Source organism: Balaenoptera acutorostrata, chromosome 17, assembly GCF_949987535.1.
Source record: "Balaenoptera acutorostrata chromosome 17, mBalAcu1.1, whole genome shotgun sequence".
NCBI classification, from domain to species: Eukaryota; Metazoa; Chordata; class Mammalia; order Artiodactyla; family Balaenopteridae; genus Balaenoptera; species Balaenoptera acutorostrata.
In genome coordinates, this window is record NC_080080.1 from 79,882,021 (window position 1) to 79,900,568 (window position 18,548).

The window sequence follows — 18,548 nt, forward strand, 5'->3', positions numbered from 1 at the left end:
GGAGAATGCCGTGCCTGAGGATTTTTATTACACGTGTGCTATAGGAGACAGCGAACAGGCCTATGTCTGAGCCCCAGGTGCTGGGGAAACACAGAGCAGAGTGGAGACACCAGTGATGGTAGGGTTAGGTCCCGTGGCTGGTGGGCTTCTGGTGTTCACGCCCCTGGGTGGCCACTCCTCTTGAGTGTGGGCAGGACCTGTGACTTGCCTTCAACCAACAGGACACACAGAATGATGGGCCATCACTTCCACGGTCATGTTACACAGGACTTTGACTTGAGTCTTGCCAGCCTCTCCCTTGCTGGCTCTGATGAAGCAAGCTGCCGTGCTGGGGGTTACCCTGTGGGGAGGCTCTTGCGGCCAGGACCTGAGGGCGGCTTCTAGCGGCTAACCAGCGAGAAAGTGAGGCTCGCATCCAACACTCTGCCGGGGACTGGATTCTGCCAATAAGCCCAGGAGCTTGGAAACAGACCCTTCCCCAGTTGAGCCAGGAGATGAGACCACAGCCTGGCTGACACCTTGACTGCAGCCTGGGAGACCCTGAACCAGAGGACACAGCTGAGTGTCCATGCCTGGACTCCTGTTCACAGAAACTGGGAGTTTATACCTGTGTGCTCTTTAAGCTGCTAAATGTGTGGTAGCTTGTTAAGCCATTGAGTGTATACAGGTCGCAAGGGAGTTGCGGTTGGTGGGGGTTTTAGAAAGAGAGTTAAAGCAAGGATATTCCAAAGAAAGAGCAGAAAAAGCAAATGATATGGCCTGAGAGGGCAGTGGATGCCTTTCAGAAAACAGGACGGGTTCGGTGCGACTTTTTGTGAAGGTGGTGGTTGCATCAGGAGATGAGGCTGGGAAGGAGTGTGGTGCTGGGTATAAAAGGCCTTTGCTACATGCTGAGGCGCTTGGTCTGCATCCTGAAGTCTTTGGGAAACTATCAAAGGGTTTTAGGCTGGGGAGGGAAAGCACCAGATTTTTATGTAGGAAAAAAAACTGGCGGGGGTGTAGAAGATGCATGGAAGTGGGGAGACTGGTCCAGCTGACGCTGAGGAGTGATGCTGTATGAGGTTCCTGCCACACCTCCTTCCCTATAAGCTGGACCCCTTAGTCTGAGGTGATGTTTTGCAGGATGTTATATTGATAAAGGGGCACCTGTAAGCCTTCAAATAATGTTGCTGACAGCAGAACAGCATGCAGGGAAAGGAAACCAAGATCTGGAGTCAGTGTTGTAAGGATGCATGGCTACTCCCTCCAGGGTGGAAACATACAGCACGTTAACCTAGTTGCAGGTTAATTACCAGTGCAGGTTAATAACCTAGTTGCAGGTTAATTACCAGTGGCCGCCTGCCCAAAGTCTCTGTGCTGGCAGCTGGGTCCCTGGAACAGCCATAGTGAGTGGAGGCCATGCGATTGGGCCAATGAACAGCTCCCCTCCTGTCATCAGGCTGCCATCCACTCAAAATTTCATTCTTTTTTATGGCTGAGTAATATTCCATCGTATATATACCACATCTTCTTTATCCAGACATCTGGTGATGGACACTTAGGTTGCTTCCATATCTATGTAAGTCAGACAGAGAAAGACAAACACTATACACTTATATGTGGAATCTAAAAAATAAAACGAATGAATGAATATAACAAAACAGAAACAGACTCACAGATACAGAGAACAAACTAGTGGTTACCAGAGGGGAGAGGGGTGAGGGTGGGACGAGATAAAGGAAAGGGATTAAGAGGTACCAACTACTAGGTGTAAAGTAAATAAGACACAGAGACGTAATGTGCGGCACAGGGAATATAACTGATATTTTATAATAACTTTAAATGGAGAATAATCTATAAAAATAAAAAAATACGTATATATTGATTTAAAAACCCCAGTAGGGTCTATTTGCTGTTCCCATAGATTCTCGCAGCTCAAGGGGCCCTGTTTGCAGCTCTGGCCTTGACACCAGCGACAGCAGTTATGTCCACCTTGGCCCCTGAGGACGGCACGTTGTCTCAGGGACTCTCTCAGCAGGGCTCCCGTGGTCCCCACTGACTCGAGGTGACCCCTCTCCTGGTAGAACGGCAGCTCCCGTTTACTGAGGACCCCGAGCTTCTTGAGCGCTGCTCTGCTCTCACCGGAGCATTTCTTAGGAGAAGGGAGTGTCCCTGTGCCCTCTTAGGGGACACACCGGGCGAGGGGCTCTCTGGTCTCGTGTGACGAAGCCACCTGAACACGCCCTCAGGACCCCACCAAGGAGGTTCCGGCGTCTCATCCCGTTCCCTGGAGGCTGTCACGAGGTCCTCTTTCAAGGGGCCGTTCCCCCGGCTCCACAGGGTGGGCTCCAGTCACCCCTGCCAGACAGTAAACGTGGACCCGGAGAGAGAGCAGACGCCCCCCGTGCAGCCTCGTGCCCTCTCCCCGCCCCACACACCTCACCCCCGGCCCCCGTACCTGCCCCCTGGGCCCTCCGGGAGGTACTCGCAAGGTCTGGCGCGTTGCGGTGAGGTGTGTCTTTCCCTTTGCTCAGCCCGTGTGGACACCTGCACTCACGATGGCTCTGGAGGCACCTCAGAGGAGCAGAGAGGCCCGTGTCGCTTTACCTGCGCCCGCGTGAGGTCTCCTGCAGCTGGAGGCTCCCTCTAGGCTCTTCTCCAGAGACAGGAAAGGGGGGCGGTCAGCTGTCCTGGAGGCGCCAGGGGAAGCGTCTTCTGGGGCTGCACACTCCTTTGCTGTTCCCCCACCCCCATGAGCACGCCCTCAGCCGAGTATTGGTACCATTCGCTCTCAGACTGTAGGCTGTGGAGGGCGCAGGGGTCTTTGAGCCGTTACAGAGGCTCTGCCTTGGAGTTGGCGACTTGAGCCTTTGCTCAAGGCTTCCAGGATGGGCCGGGCTGGAATCGGGGTGAGGCGCACACCCTAGAGGACGTCCCGAGTTCAAGTGTTTACAGGGGCTTCTGGACGCGAGGGCAGAGGCACTTGTGGAAAAGGGGAGCCTTTCTCTGGAACTGGAAGGGCGAGCATCATTTAGCTGAGCAGAGCAGAGGGGGGGCTGTTCTAGAGAGGGCGCTGGCTGGTGACCCCTCCTTTGCAGGGCTGGGGACAGGCGTGATGCCAGCGCTGGGTGGCTCCTTGGGAAGGTAACCGAGACGGACTGGGGTTTGGCACGTGGCCAGTGACCCACTGTTTATTCAGAAAAATACGTATCTTCACTGAAATGACAAACGTTAATCGAATGCAGCTTTCTGATAAGCCTGATGGACACCTTGTCAGCCCATCCTCTCCTGACACTGAGCTCAAGTCACTCATTAAAGCGAGAATGTCCACTGCCTCCTCAAGGCTCCGTGTCTAACTCTGAGATTTTTCTATCCTCTCTTCCCCACCATCCTTTTAATTTCTCCAGGAATATTGCAACTTGGCTTGCCACACTCTGGGCTTTCAATCCCCGTGTCCTTTCTTGTGGCTCTGTGGATTGAAGCCCAAAGCAGCCACCTAAACTAATCACCATGGCTCCTGGTTTTGGGGGATGCATCTTTCTAATTAAGGTTTCCTTTGGCCGCTGACGTCTGATTCATTCATTCTGTCATTTCATCTTTATCTTGACTCTTTATAAAGCCACTTATTGGAGATGAAAGTGCTCGAATTTTATCTTTTGTTCTGCATGTTTAAAAATACAATCAAGGGAGCATTCCTGGTGGTGCAGGGGTTAAGAATCCGCCTGCCAGTGCAGGGGACACGGGTTCGAGCCCTGGTCCGGGAAGATCCCACATGCCACGGAGCAACTAAGCCCGTGCGCCACAACTACTGAGCCCGTGTGCCACAACTACTGAAGCCCCCGTGCCTAGAGCCCGTGCTCCGCAACAAGAGAAGCCACTGCAAGGAGAAGCCTGCGCACCGCAATGAAGAGTAGTCCCCACTCGCTGCAACTAGAGAAAACCCGCACGCAGCAAAGACCCAATGCAGCCAAAAATAAATAAATAAAAAATAAATAAGTAAAATAAATAGAAAGTACTCAAGAAATTGTTATAGTTTAAAAAAAATACAATCAAGGAAAATAGAACTTATTCTATATTATTATTATTATTTATTTATTAATTTATTATTATTTTTGGCTGTGTTGGGTCTTCGTTTCTGTGTGAGGGCTTTCTCTAGTTGCGGCGAGCGGGGGCCACTCTTCATCGCGGTGCACGGGCCTCTCACTGTCGCGGCCTCTCTTTTTGCAGAGCACAGGCTCCAGACGCGCAGGCTCAGTAGTTGTGGCTCACGGGCCCAGTTGCTCCGCGGCATGTGGGATCTTCCCAGACCAGGGCTCGAACCCGTGTCCCCTGAATTGGCAGGCAGATTCTCAACCACTGCGCCACCAGGGAAGCCCCAATTCTGTTATATTATTGTTTCTCACCAAGGAATGGTGTGTGTGTGTGACAGACAGACAGACAGAGGCAGAGAGAGAGCGAGTCTCAATTCGCAGTGCTGAGCAGGGAACTGGTTAAAGCGACCTGGTTTCTAGAGGCCTTCAGGGCTGAGCTGCCCAGCGTGGGCAGGATCTGTGGTCTGGGTGGGAACAGTGGGGCTGAGAGCCCAGCCTCTTGCCTCTCGAGTCCGCATCCTCATGGAAACTTAGAGCCTCGGGGTTTAGAAAATCAGGGTAGTAGTTTCAAAGCCACTGCAGCAGCCAGTTTTAAAACCACTGTAACAGACAAGGGCTGCAGCTCCAACTCTAGTGCATGTTCCTTCCTCATGTCGATTGCTATTTCTTTTCACATCTCTTTTTCTCCGTAGAGTGAGAAATGGCTGCTCGTTATCACCCACAACACCCCTTGGGGACATTTACTGGACCCTCCTTGAGCTCCCTGTGCTCCTGGATTGTCCCCAGCCGGCCCGTTCCCTTCCACTTGTGACTGTCCCTCTCCTCTGGCCACTGCAGGGCTGCAGGTGTCAGTCCTTTCTGGACCCCCGGTCAGGGTGCTGCCCAACACATGAGGGTGTCTCAGAGTCCCAAATGCCCTCACCTCCTTCCTCCACACCTGTGTGCGGAGTGGTCCAGGAAAGATGCTGGGATCCAGCTCACAGCCTCAAGGACTCCGCTGCGGGGAATTAAAAAGGAGAGAGGTAAAATACAGCGTGTATCAGGAAGACAGTAGGTCAAACAGTGGGTGTCTGAAAAAAAAAAAAAAGAAAAAAGCAGGTGCGATCTTCTGGGCTCTGTTCTCTGTCTTTCTGAGAACTTGGCTGACCTTGGCTGGTCGGGGTGTGACCAGAGTTTCTGCCAAGTTCTCTGTTTCTCCCGGGCACTACCATGTGCCTGCTAGAGATCTAGCTGGGCTGAAGCTCCACTGAAATTAACTCCATTTGGCAAAGATTAGATGGGAGATTCTTCTAACAACTCTGGTACAGGTGAAACCACATCTGTAGTCTGTTCTAATTGATTCTGTGACCTTGAACAAGTCCCCTTACCTCTCTGGGCTTCAGTTTCCCCATCAGTAAAATGAAGGATTTGAATGGATGGTCTTTTTAAACAACTTTTTTATTTAAAATAGATAACCAACAAGGACCTACTGGATAGCACAGGGAATTCTGATCAATACTCTGTAATAACCTAAATGGGAAAAGAATTTGAATGGATGGTCTTTAAATGCTTGACTTTTAGAAGCTGTTTGCTGTGTGCGTGCCCTGAAAGTGCCCTGAAGGACCTAGGGGCCTTGAAGCAGCCCGTCCGGGGCAGCTTTAGCTGGGTGTGGGTTTTATAAACAAGGGGCTTGGAGGCATCCTTTCCTACAGATCTGCCCTTCGGCCTCACTGCCCTTCTTTCCCTAACATCTCCGAGTGCAAAACAGTCTACAACCCTAAGAAAAATCTCTAAATCACTATTAGCTGACATTTCCCTTTTAAAGCAGCTGTAGTAGACTTTTCCTGCAAAATCCTCAGAAGTAGAGCTTTGCTGTTTAAGGCTGTTTTATGGAGAGGAGGGATGAGGACGAAAGACAGGGCTGGCCCGGGATCGGGAAGCCGCAAGCTGACAAAGACATCTGGATGTGACACGTGAAGCCACCACCCTTTCTCAGGAGCTGAGAACGGTTCTTCCAGAACAGTAGATTACCTGAGGCTGAGGGCGTGAACCTGGGCGCGAATTTGCATTACGAGACGTGTTCTAGCGCATCCTGCCGTCTGCTACCCAAAGGTGCTGAGTTTCAGCTGTCAGAGGGTGTGGTATTTGGACGGAGTGGGGGGGGGAGAGTGGTGAACCCTGCCTTCCTCAGCGGAGGTGGGGTCATCAGCCGTCCCCCATGCTTACTTCTCCACGAGAGATGAGAAACCATCTCTCAGGTCCCTCTCCTCCCACTGGAAAGGGCCCAGGATTTGTGCTGTGGCACTGAGGCGCGTGGGTGCCTTGAAGTGTCCAAGCTCCACTCGACGGCAGTGCGAGGTGCTCGAGGATGGATGAGGTCTAGCCCGACCCAGGCATGCTGAGCAAAATCTCACCCTGTGTCCTTCCGGCTTGACTTCGGACACACCTCTGCCAGCCCTCCTGTGACACCCCGGGGGCCACTCAGCTCCCTCTGCACAGAGACGCTTCCCGCCCAGGGTCCTGTGGTCTGGAAGGACGCGGCTGTACTTCCTCGCGTCTGTGCAAGGTTGGCCAGCTTGAGGAAGAAGTTGTACTTGTGGCCTGTGGTGAGTGACAAGTGTGCATGTCACCACCATGGGGGTGAAGCGGGGGGGGGGCACTGGCCAGGTGTTTTGCTGTGACATCTTGGGAACTTGTCTCATCTGCTTGGTGAGTCTTGTTTTTTTAATTGGAGTATAGTTGATTTACAATATTGTGTTAGTTTCACGTGTACAGCAAAGTGATTCAGTTAAATATATATTTTTTCAGATTATTTTCCATTATAGATCATTACAAGATATTGAATATTGTTCCCTGAGTTATATAGTAAATCCTTGTTGTTTATTTTATACATAGTAGTGTGCACCTGTTAATCCCCATTCCCAGTTTATCCCCCCTTCCCCTTTGGTAACCATAAGTTTGTTTTCTATGACTGTGTGTTTCTGTTTGTAAATAAGTTCATTTGTACTATTTTTGGATTCCACATATAAGTGGTATCATATAATATTTGTCTTTGTCTGACTTACTTCACTTAATATGATAATCTCTAGGTCCATCCATGTTGCTGCAAATGGCATGATTTCATTCTTTTTTATGGCTAATATTCCATTGTATGTATGTACCACATCTTCTTTATCCATTCACCTTTCAAATTAGAGCTTTCATCTTTTCTGGATATATGTCCAGGAGTGGGATTGCTGGATCATATGGTAGCTCTATTTTTATTTTTTAAGGTACCTCCAAATTGTTTTCCATAGCGGCTGCAGCAATTTACATTTCCTGCTTGGTGGGTCCTTTGTTTTGTCTTTTGCCATTCAAGGGTGAAACAGCATTGAAAGAAGTCTGAAACTGATGGTTCCAGCAGAAGGAAATGGGACAAGTTCAGCCACACATAAAGCCTGGAGGGGGGAGAACACTGCATTGCCAGCTCATCTGGATTTGGGAAACTGAAGTAAGAAAATTTACAATCCTCCCTTCACCCTCCAAAATGCTTTCAGAAAGGTGCTCAACTTCAGGCAACGTTTAAGGGCTTAGAGGCATGCCATTTATTACCGCAGAGCTGGTGAAAGCTAGTCACTTGATTTATGTTTATTACAGGAGCACAGAGTAACACAGTGAGGACACAGACTTGGAACAGTGGGCACTGAAGCACCTTAACCTTCATGCGTCTTCTGCTGTTCTTACGGGAATGTCTCGGTTGAGAAGAAAAACGTCCTTGGCGTCGTGACAATGCAAACACGTTGGCCCCAGACCCACACTCTGAGCTGCAGTGTGAGTCTCGGCCGGGCCCTTCCAGCTCTGAGCTGTCAGCCACAGTGGCCACTCCGGGACCCCGGGGGGGACGGTACATGGTCTGCCTCTGGCTCATGATTGTCCTGAAGGCTGTGATGTCCCAGGCTATCCAAGCCAAGAATATTAGTAGAAATTTTTTTAATTACAAAAAATTTACTTTTCCTATGCCTCATAAAATCTTTTTTTTCTAAAATTCTGGAAATGGTGCCAGAGCATTTGCTAATAGCTGTGGGACTACTGTTTAATAAATAGTCTCTCCACGGTCTGCAGTAGCTCTCTGCTCATTTTTGGATAATACTATGAAGAACATTTCAGTGTAGTTTTCTCCAAAGTTGAGAAACATTTTTTTCCTTCTCTGTTTATTCATGTTATCCTACTAACTAGCTGATAGGCACTAAGGATCTAAAATATACTTTAAATAGTTTTATCATATTTCATGTGTTATATACACTGATTTAAAATAATTAATCCTAATAAAATACAAAGATAAATAGGTTTTTAAAAATCTGCTATTTTGCATATTCCAAGCCATTACCTGAAGCCCATTACTTGGATTATTGAGAGTTGATTTGAAATTACTTCTCTACCCCTGAAAATTAATTTAAAAAAATTTTTTTCTTTGGGACTTCCCTGGGGGTCCAGTGGTTAAGACTCTGCACTTCCACTGCAGGGGGCACGGGTTCAATCCCTGGTCAGGGAACTAAGATCCCACGTGCTGCATGGTGCAGCCCAAACACAATTTTTTTTCTTCTATAAAATTAGGATGAAGTCTGATAGTATGTAAGTGAACAAGGATTTTTTTTTAAAGCCTTTAACATAGCCTCAAAATGATCACGATGATTCCTAATGACATGTTTGTCATCAGACATTAGAGTTTTATTCTTCTCTAAGAAGCATTTATGTGGAGTTTGGGGATTTATGAACTTGAAAGGGCTTGGTGACTGGGCAGGTTTTTCATCTGAAAACTGGGAGGGAGAATGAAAGTGATGAGACGTAGCATGTGGTAGGAAGGGTGACTGGTTCAAGTCCTTTCTGCACCTGGGGGGGCCTGCACGCGAACCTGAGCGAGGAACACACGCCAGCTCCCGTTGGACCTGAGCGAGGAGCACACGCCAGCTCCCGTTGGACCTGAGCGAGGAGCACACGCCAGCTCCCGCTGGACCTGAGCGAGGAGCACACGCCAGCTCCCGCTGGACCTGAGCGAGGAGCACACGCCAGCTCCCGTTGGACCTGAGCGAGGAGCACACGCCAGCTCCCGTTGGACCTGAGCGAGGAGCACACGCCAGCTCCTGTTGGACCTGAGCGAGGAGTACACGCCAGCTCCCGTTGGACCTGAGCGAGGAGCACACGCCAGCTCCTGTTGGTGCACCTGCACGGTTGGCATCACCCGTTACTCCTGTGGCTGCTTATCTACCATGAGCGACTGGAAAATTATCAGGTCTGGCTTTCCATGCCTTATCGTCTAAACCTACCTTAAACCGAGGCAGACCATCTTCTGTGGTTCTTCCAGAACGACCTCCCCATTCACTCAGTAGGGGAAATTGCTTCAGAGGTACCTTTGAATAACTCTCCAGTGACATTTTGAAGGCTACAAAATATTAACGGGGACCTTAGGCAAAGAAACCAGGTGACGCTGCACCTCTGTGCAGATCCTGGGTCTTTTCATCTGGCTAAAGGGAAAGAATGCCAGAGAACCACCTGTGATTTCGGAGTCGGCCTTGTCCCAAGAGCTACTCTGTTCTGCCATAAATACTTTGACCTTCCCGCACCCATCTGGAAAGCTCAGTAGCTACACATCTTCTCCAGGGCATATCTTCTGGACCTGATGTTCAGAGAGAGAAGAGGCAAAGGGTGAAAGCTTATAAATTTAGGTCAGCCCATTAAAGTGGCTGCTGTCGCCTCTGCTCAGACGGAGATCACTCATCGTTCTCTGGAGACTTCAGCGCTTCCTTGGGCCGCCCACTGGGCAACATTTACTTCCTGTCGTGACGGCAGACATGGAAGTGTGGGCTATGATTTATGAGTCTCTTTGGGTTTCCAACCAAAATTCCATGCATGGTTATCTGTAACACACTCACAGTCTGTGGAGGCCAGCAGAGTTGTAGAGGTCTCTGTTATCATGTATTTAATTTTGAAATCGTTTTTTCCTGTGATGTAGCATTTCTGGATTTTCAGTTCACTGTTTATTCTCAATTGGCTGCATTTGTTAATCTGGGAGAAAGAGGGAAAACTAGGAAGGTCTAGAAAACTGTTCACATCCTCTTGGACAAGCTCACAGATGAAACTTCAGAGCAGAAAGCATTTTGTACACTTGGACAAAGACTGCCAAGGCAAGTTACTCTGGGGGAAATCCTTGATTATCCCTCTGCAAAAGGGTGACAGAAAGCAAGGAGGGTAACCGGGACCATTGGAAATCCTTGATTGCCATTTGGGACTTATTCATCCTGTGCTGCAATTAGACCACGGGTTCCAGAGTGGAGCGCACCCAAGAATGAGGAAACTGATTCAAAATGCACATTCCTGTACCCACCCTTGAAATTCTGAAACCTGAGATCTGGGTGCCACCTGGGATTCTGCACGTTTTGTTTGTTTGTTTGTTTGTTTTCGCCATGCCACGCGGCTTGTGGGATCTTAGTTCCCCAACCAGGAATTGAACCCGGGCCACAGCAGTGAAAGCACCAAGTCCTAACCACTGGACTCAAATTCCCACTGGAATTCCCTGGGATTTTGCATGTTTAACAAACACACCAGATGATTCTGTAGACCACCCTCTGGGAAACCTTGGTCTAGAGAACCATGTACAAAATATCCTGATACAGAGCAGCGGCTCGTGATTTAAGAGTTTCCAGATTTTCTAGAGCAGCTTTTTTTTTTTAAAATAAATTTATTTATTTTATTATTTTATTTTATTTATTTATTGTTTCTGGCTGCGTTGGGTCTTCGTTGCTGCACGCGGGCTTTCTCTAGTTGCGGCGAGCGGGGGCTACTCTTCGTTGTGGTGCGCGGGCTTCTCATTGCGGTGGCTTCTCTTGTTGCGGAGCACGGGCTCTAGGCACACGGGCTTCAGTAGTTGTGGCACGCAAGCTCAGTAGTTGTGGCTCTTGGGCTCTAGAGCGCAGGCTCAGTAGTTGTGGCGCACGGGCTTAGTTGCTCTGCGGCATGTGGGATCTTCCCGTACCAGGGCTCAAACCTGTGTCCCCTGCATTGGCAGGCAGATTCTCAACCACTGCACCACCAGGGAAGCCCCAGCTTTTATTTTTATTTTGTTTATTCATTTTTACCAAATCTTTAAGTTAAACTGAACGAGATATTCAAATTCTCCGCTCCTTCAATGTCATAGATAATCAAGAACATTTGTACAGTGTTGAGGGGAGCTCGGTCAGGTTCAAGGTCAGGGTGCTGGCTTTCACTTTGTGCTGCTTCCCTTACCTCCACCACCCTCATCACCATTCACCCAGCCTCAGGTTCATTCTAATTCCTCCATTCCTCTGCAAAACATCTATTTTCAAATACTCACTGCTTCTCACACTATTTTGTTTCACTTCTGCTGTGTGACAGTTGGCCTGGCCTTGGGACAGATTTACATCCTGCACACCTGTCCTCACAGCAAGCTACAAATTGCTTAATTGTCATCCCCAATTTACAGAGCAAGGCATTGAGGCTGAGGGGCTCCAGGTAACAAAGCTGGGAAGCAGGAGAGTTAGAATTCTCAGCCAGGTCTGGAACTCAACCTCACACACGTTCCTTCTCCCAGGAAAGGTCACGTCAACATCTTGGCAGAGAACCTCTGAATTCCAGGGCCGGGAGACCCCGAGACCCTCAATCCAAGCCTTTTACTCCACATGGGAAAACTGAGGCACAGGTTGGTGAAACTACTTCCTAATCGACACAGATTTTAAAATATTAGACTCAAAACCAAACTCCACATTTCTTTCCACAGTATTGCTTTGTTGCCTCTTAAACACTTTAATGTTTATCCGATAGGAACAGTAGAGTTGAGGGTAAGTAACAACTCGGGTTTACTTCATTTCTTCAACTCTCTGTATTTAGGGCCAAGGAGATAGGATAATTTTGTGGATGATAAACGTTGTGTTCTATATCAAGATTGTCCAACGTATGACAGTTAGCCTGTCAACAGCTTTAACCTAAGAGAGAAATTGGGGTTATTTCTATAATGGTAGAGACCAGGGCTAGATCAGGCGGGGAGCTGTTTACTTCCAACAGTTCTAAGGAGAAAATGTATCACGTCTCTGTCAAGAGCTCAATTTCCCTCCTACACACTTTACATTTCTGGTTGCACACCTCATTTTTTCTGTCTGAACCTGCGGTTTTGGTAGCCCTGACACCTCTGAAGCCGGGCTCACTCCCATGAGTTGTAGTTAGATGCGCAAGTGGGGTTACATACGGGGACCTCCTTCATCTTACGTGTGCAGGAAGCTCTGGTGCTGGCAACTCCCACCTGGAAGCAAGGGATTTTTCGGGGGTAAGATTTGTCCTCCATTAAAAACAAAAGCAACATAAAATGAAAAAACCCTGAAAGCCCTATTAATCCTCCAGGGTCCAGCGCATCCATCAGTGTAACGGAAAGTGGTTCAGCTGAAGGTGACGGGGATGCCCTGCCCCCTGCTGTCTGCTGTCCCCTCCCCAACCCGACACCAAGGTCTGCGTGCACTTTGTCCCCGGCGGTGTCGCCCTCCGGACCCAGAGCTGCTATGATCGCCCAGTTCGGTTCTGGCCGCGAGGTGAGCCAGGTGTGCGTGTGTGTGTGTTTACCCATGTGTACGTGCATGTGCATGTGTGCTTGTATATTTATGTGTATGTATGCCCAAAGCCACCCCTCCAAAAGCCAGGAATGCCTTCAAAATGTGGCATCTCCTGGGGGCTGTCGCTGATTGCCTTTCATCATACTCGTGGACTTGCATCTGCCAGGGAGGCTGCGTTGGCTGACGGTTGTGGGCTTGGGCTCCGGAGCCGGACCGTCTGGAATCAGATATCTGCTCGCAACTTACTTGCGCTATGACCTTGGGAAAATGGCTTACCACGCACTTCCTCACTTTCCCCAGCTGTGAAGTCGGGGTGTTACAGTACCTCCCCAGCAGGGTTATTGTGAGGATGGATTGAACGAATCAGTGAATAATTATATAAAGTATTGGGAACAGTGTGTGGCACATAGTAAGTTCTCAGAAATATAAGCCGACGGTGTTATTTTTACTGAGAAATACCAGCCGTGGATGTGGGCAGCTAGGACGAGAGATAAAGCTCAGAGCAGACATTCAGCCTAACGTCCAAGGGAGGTGTCGTGTATTCTCTTGGGCAGGCACCGTCATGAGATGTGACCGGGTAGCAGAAAACATCGACGTTGATGGAACTTCCCAAGGGCAAGGGAAGAAGGGGGAAGAGATGGTGGCTTTATACCAAGATGACGTTGACAACGGCTGAAGAACTTCCCTTGTCTCCTGTGGATGGAGTTGGTTATTTATGGTGGTTTTATTTCAAGCATCAGCTAATGTAGTTGAAACAGGGGATTAACTATAAAAACTGGGGATGACTTATGGAACCCAAGGGCAGGAATCCAGCTGGGTCTCAGGAGAGGCTGGAACAGGGAGTGTGGGGGGCTCTTTCTCCATCTCCTGTCCGCCCCTTTCTCTGCTTTTGCTCAGGACGCTCGCTCTGCACGAGGACCTCTTCTGCTTCTCAGCTGACTTGTTGGGTGAAGGTGGCCACCAGAGGCTCCTGAGGCCATATGTTACTCTGCTGCCCTTTGGTGAATCTCACATCCTCACCCTCAGTCACAGGCACTCACCGTCAGCAACAGTGAGAGTCACCCGAGAGCAACACGGCGGCAAGGAACCAGACTCATGTCTTGGAGGAGATGTGCTGGGCAGAAAGGACCACCTCCTGGGAGCACCATTCACAGGGTCCACGATGGCCACCTGAATGGTAACACCCACTTCTTTACTTAGAGTCAGTATGTGTTTATATCAATATACAATTCACCGTATTAAAAAGATCATTTACACTCTTGGGGGTAAAGTCGTTTAATTCAGCAGGTCAGTCCTATGGAAAATAAACGTCGTTGTCTGGCCAGCATGTCTTTGTCTTTTCATCACTGTCCTGGAAGTGTGTATATATTTTTTTTCCTTCTTTTTTATTTTAAGGTAGCAGATGTACTTTTCGGCTGTGGAAGCTCTCTGATCTCTAACACTGGATTCCTGTGAGTGTGTCTGCCATCCATCCTTCCTATAACTTGTGATAAAGTGAATTGAGGCTCTCGCTTCTTGTTTGGGTGCCTTACTGTGTCTTAGATGTTATCCTACCTGATATTACAGTGTCCTCAGCTTATTGTCACTTGGGGACTTCAATTTTCATGTGAATGAGATTTCTGGCAGAATGGCTCCATCATTCATGATCACTATGGCAACAGTGGGACTGCTTTTCATGGGTGGTTGCAGCCTCTATAAACAGCCAAGATGGTCCCCCACATTTTTGGAATATGTATCAAAAGGAAAGAGTAAGAAACCTTTTTTTTTCTGATCATCTTTTTCTTTTTTTTAACATCTTTATTGGAGTATAATTGCTTTACAATGGTGTGTTAGTTTCAAGAAACTTTAAAAATATATTTTCATCACCTCCCCTTCAGATGGGGATCATGTGATACGGCCAGGTGCTCAGATAAATTATGGTAACATCTGCATTCCTTTTCCAGATATAGCATAAGTCTCTTGCCAGATGTGCTAAGAACATATGGGTTGTAATGATAAAGTTTTAATGCTTAGATTGTTTAATTTTCTTACTAGGGTTACAGAAGAGAAATTTAGCAGCCTTTAAAAATCACCGATAGATCCTTAAAGATTTAGAAATTTTGCCTTTTCGATGAGCTAGGAATCAGCAGTAAGGTGATGGTGTGACTAACTTTCCCACTCACATCCTTTTCTATGTTTTGTATTCCCTTCCCTGTCACACCGACAACCAGCACAGTGACCGCTGGACGATAAGTTAACCAGCTTCTGTCAATACCTATTGGTATTTTGCCTCTAAATCTCCATCCTCTTGCTCGTCCTCATTGGTTACCCTCAGGGATTCACCCGGATGAAAAAGGAGAGACAAGGTCTGAGGTCGAAGCAGCAAAAGCAGAAAGGACATGAAGCTTGAAGGAAAGAAGATCAACTCCTACCCGGTCGGTCCTCTGCGTGCCTTTCCCTGGGCTTCCGATTCTGTGCCGTGCGGATGTAGTAACAGCAATTCCCTAGACTCTTTCCAAATCTCACTTTCAGAGTCTGTTTCAACATTTCCACTAGTCCACAGGAGATGTAATTGCACTCTCGATCAGTTACTCTGCGGGCCTATTTCAGCTTCTTTCCTGCCTCTATTTTATGTCTGGAACGTTGCTTTTCTTTCTCTTTTTGCCTCCTGTTTTGATTTATACTCTCTGGTTAGATTTTTTTTTTTTAGTTTCTGAGATGTTTTTATTCAGCAATATATCAACATTGCCTCTCACCTTATACTGTACATAACTTGTGGCAAATGGATAATAATAGAGTGATACTTCACTTGCTAATCATCCAGTAAAGAGAATGTGACTTAGTGATCAGTGGCAATTACCTTAGAATTGCAACATATGGTAAATTGAATCTTTTTGTACAGTGGCATTTAGTTGTTTGGGACCGTATACCAAATTAATGGGAACATCAGGTAAATTTAACATCTTTACTGCTTTAATTGATCCTAAAGTGGGTAATTATGTTATCTATGAAGTCAGTTTGTCCTTTTCCATTATTTATGATGTGCAGTTGTACACCAGGCACACACCAATCACAATGCAATTGCAACATGTATGTTTGGAGGCTGCTCCAAATGAGGGGCAAAACACGAAAGAGGAATAACCTTGGAGTTGTTGTATTGCACTGAAAGACTGTCTTATTATTTCTGCTTTAGTTGTCATACTGGTGAAGTAAACATATAGCATTGTATTAACCTTTAAAATTTCTAATAACTGGAGAATAACATAAAGAGTTTTTCTTTTGGATTGATTTGTTTTAAAGTCATTCAGACTGTTCTGAGTCTTCAGTATCCCAAAGTCTACCTTGGTAAACTCAAAGCATTTGCATAATTAACAGTTGCTGAAGTTTTTTGATTACCCCTTGGAAGGAAAAGCAGGCTTTTCAATCGTCCCTTCATCAGCAGTTCTCAACTCTGGCAGCACATTTGGATTAACTTATATCTAACCCACGGATAGAGAGCCTCCCTGGCTGTGTGCCCTTGCAGAGCCTCTGGTCGTCCTTCACTCTGTATGACAGTCTCTATCTCCATCCACATCTCTACAAATGACCCAGTTTCATTCCCTTTTATGAGTAATATTCCATTGTATATATGTACCACATCTTTATCCATTCTTCTGTCGATGGGCATTTAGGTTGCTTCCATGTCCTGGCTATTGTAGAAAGAGCTGCAATGAACATTGTGGTACATGACTCTTTTTGAATTATGGTTTTCTCAGGGTATATGCCCAGTAGTGGGATTGCTGGGTCATATGGTAGCTCTATTTTTAGTTTTTTGTGGAGCCTCCATACTGTTCTCCATAGTGGCTGTATCAATTTACATTCCCACCAACAGTGCAAGAGGGTTCCCTTTTCTCCACACCCTCTCCAGCATTTGTTGTTTGTAGATTTTCTGATGATGCCCATTCTAACCGGTGTGAGGTGATACCTCATTGTAGTTTTGATTTGCATTTCTCTGATAATTGGTGATGTTGAGCAGCTTTTCATGTGCCTCTTGGCCATCTGTATGTCTTCTTTGGAGAAATGTCTATTTTGGTCTTCTGCCCATTTTTGGATTGGGTTGTTTGTTTTTTAATATTGAGCTGCATGAGCTGTTTATATATCTTGGAGATTAATCCTTTCTCTGTGATTTGTTTGCAAATATTTTCTCCCATTCTGAGGGTTGTCTTTTTGTCTTGTTTATGGTTTCCTTTGCTGTGCAAAAGCTTTTAAGTTTCATTAGGTCCCATTTGTTTATTTTTGTTTTTATTTCCATTACTCTAGGAGGTGGGTCAAAAAAGATCTTGCTGTGATTTATGTCATAGAGTGTTCTGCCTATGTTTTCCTCTAAGAGTTTTAGAGTGTCCGGTCTTACATTTAGGTCTTTAATCCATTTTGAGTTTATTTTTGTGTATGGTATTAGGGAGTGTTCTAATTTCATTCTTTTACATGTAGCTGTCCAGTTTTCCCAGCCCCACTTATTGAAGAGACTGTCTTTTCTCCATTGTATATCCTTGCCTCCTTTGTTATAGATTAGTTGACCATATGTGCGTGGGTTTCTTTCTGGGCTTTCTATCCTGTTCCATTGATCTATATTTCTGTATTTGTGCCAGTACCATATTGTCTTGATTACTGTAGCTTTGTAGTACAGTCTGAAGTCAGGGAGTCTGATTCCTCCAGCTCCGTTTTTTTCCCTCAAGACTGCTTTGGCTATTCGGGGTCTTTTGTGTCGCCATACAAATTTTAAGATTTTTTTGTTCTAGTTCTATAAAAAATGCCATTGGTAATTTGATAGGGATTGCATTGAATCTGTAGATTGCTTTGGGTAGTATAGTCATTTTCACAATTTTGATTCTTCCAATCTAAGAGCATGGTATATCTCTCCATCTGTTTGTGTCATCTTTGATTTCTTTCATCAGTGTCTTATAGTTTTTTGAGTACAAGTCTTTTACCTCCTTAGGTAAGTTTATTCCTAGGTATTTTATTCTTCTTGTTGCAATGGTGAAGAGGATTGTTGCCTTAATTTCTCTTTCTGATTTTTCGTTGTTAGTGTATAGGAATGCAAGAGATTTCTGTGCATTAATTTTGTATCCTGCAACTTTACCAAAGTCATTGATTAGCTCTAGCAGTTTTCTGGTGGCATCTTTAGGATTCTTTATGTATAGTATCATGTCATCTGCAAACAGTGACAGTTTTACTTCTTCTTTTCCAATTTGTATTCCTTTTATTTCTTTTTCTTCTCTGATTGCAGTGGCTAGGACTTCCAAAACTATGTTAAATAATAGTGGTGAGAGTGGACATCCTTGTCTTGTTCCTGATCTTAGAGGAAATGCTTTCAGTTTTTCACCATTGAGAATGATGTTGGCTGTGGGTTTGTCATATATGGCCTTTATTATGTTGAGGTAGGTTCCCTCTATGCCCACTTTCCGGAGAGTTTTTATCATAAATGGCCGTTGAATTTTGTCAAAAGTTTTTCTGCATCTATTGAGATAATCATGTGATTTTTATCTTTCAATTTGTTAATATGGTGTATCACATTGATTGATTTGCATATACTGAAGAATCCTTGCATCCCTGGGATAAATCCCACTTGATCATGGTTTATGATCCTTTTAATGTGTTGTTGGATTCTGTTTGCTAGTATCTTGTTGAGGATTTTTGCATCTATATTCATCAGTGATGTTGGTCTGTAATTTTCTTTTTTTGTAGTATCTTTGTCTTCTTTTGGAATCAAGGTGATGGTGGCCTTGTAGCATGAGTTTGGGAGTGTTCCTTCCTCTGCAATTTTTTGGAAGAGTTTGAGAAGGATGGGTATTAGCTCTTCTCTAAATGTTTGATAGAATTCACCTGTGAAGCCATCTGGTCCTGGACTTTTGTTTGTTGGAAGATTTTTAATCACAGTTTCAGTTTC

At 46.3% G+C, this 18,548-nt stretch overlaps 2 long non-coding RNA genes across 2 annotated transcripts; both read left to right on the top strand.

The window, feature by feature from the left end:
- The first annotated feature begins 7,412 nt into the window (after positions 1-7,412).
- LOC103006044 (uncharacterized) lies at positions 7,413-12,609 on the top strand. Its single transcript, XR_449853.2, has 4 exons — positions 7,413-7,539; positions 7,686-7,859; positions 11,635-11,742; positions 12,438-12,609. It is a non-coding gene; the product is annotated as an uncharacterized LOC103006044 (long non-coding RNA).
- A 707-nt stretch (positions 12,610-13,316) lies between these two features.
- On the top strand, positions 13,317-15,765 carry LOC103006241 (uncharacterized). Its single transcript, XR_449854.2, has 3 exons — positions 13,317-13,820; positions 14,039-14,094; positions 14,958-15,765. It is a non-coding gene; the product is annotated as an uncharacterized LOC103006241 (long non-coding RNA).
- The last annotated feature ends 2,783 nt before the right edge of the window (positions 15,766-18,548 follow it).